Raw genomic sequence first — 1,207 nt, forward strand, 5'->3', positions numbered from 1 at the left:
TTTTACTTCTGACTGAATTAAAATGGATTCTGTCATCTTTGAAACAAGAAGATGAACGCTTTAATCAAAGTAATGTATATGAGCCTGAAAATGACACTTATCAGTCCCTATGATGGGTTAGGTAGTCCTAACTTATCAGAATGCTTCAAAGCATTACCGTGACAGACATTAACGTGTGTGCTTGAGTTGTACATACAAAATTAAGCACACTAAACATCTTGTACCATAAGTACAGTTGCAGCATTTGAACAATCGAAACTGCTTCAGGATCCTTTTACAGTTCAAGTACTTAGAAACTCTGTGTTCTGCCTCCACAGAGAAATAAGCAAAAGGAGACCGTGCTCTCCCTGAGCTATATATGTATGTATATGTTGGCACAGTGTTCCAGTGAACAGCAGTTGAGCAATGCAGCATCTACATGTGTGTGTAACACATCTGCTAGAAACAAGTTACTAAATCTTTCCCTGTGAAGACTCACCAACAACTTTGGGTAAAATAATGTCTTTAGAATATCTGTCCTTAAAATAAAAAAAATGTAAAAAATAAATAAATTATATTTGAACCACTGCCAGTCCCCCGCCCCGACTGCTTATTCACCTAGAAATCCCTTTTACATAAAAATAAGCTTTTATTTTTTGGTCTGTTGATTGATGACACTTCACCATCAGTCCCAAACAGACTACTTAGCAGCTGTGTACACAGTATGCACCGACTACTGCATGCACTGCTTCCACCCTCCAGTGAGTGTGTGGCTTGTGCACGCAGAGATGGCTGCAGTCCTGCTCATAGCAGCAGCCGAGGCTCCTCCAGTTCCCTTCTTGAATCCTGCAGAGGCTGAGGAATGTGGTCGCTTCTCTCCACCTCTGTTGTGGATCTCTCCGCCTGCTCCTTCTCCTCTGCTTTCCGTTTCTCTGCCTTGGTCTTGAACCTCAGCCCGTGGCCTGTTAAACACAGGAAATAAACACATTTATATCACAGATGAGTCGATCCTTTTCATTTCTTGTTTTTTATTTTTCTTGATTGTGGATTCACAATCTGGATAATTGCTGTGGACTGTGTAACCCAGTCTAACACATTAATGTCCTAACATGTGGCGGTAATAAACTCTGGGAGTCTTTGTGTCAATAAATCAGCAGACAGTGTGATTAGAAATCATATCCACTACACAGGATCAACACACAGCACCTCATGAGTGAGTGAGTGAGTG

This window comes from Pundamilia nyererei, unplaced genomic scaffold (assembly GCF_000239375.1).
Source record: "Pundamilia nyererei isolate P.nyererei 1_Seehausen unplaced genomic scaffold, PunNye1.0 scaffold00193, whole genome shotgun sequence".
NCBI classification, from domain to species: domain Eukaryota; kingdom Metazoa; phylum Chordata; class Actinopteri; order Cichliformes; family Cichlidae; genus Pundamilia; species Pundamilia nyererei.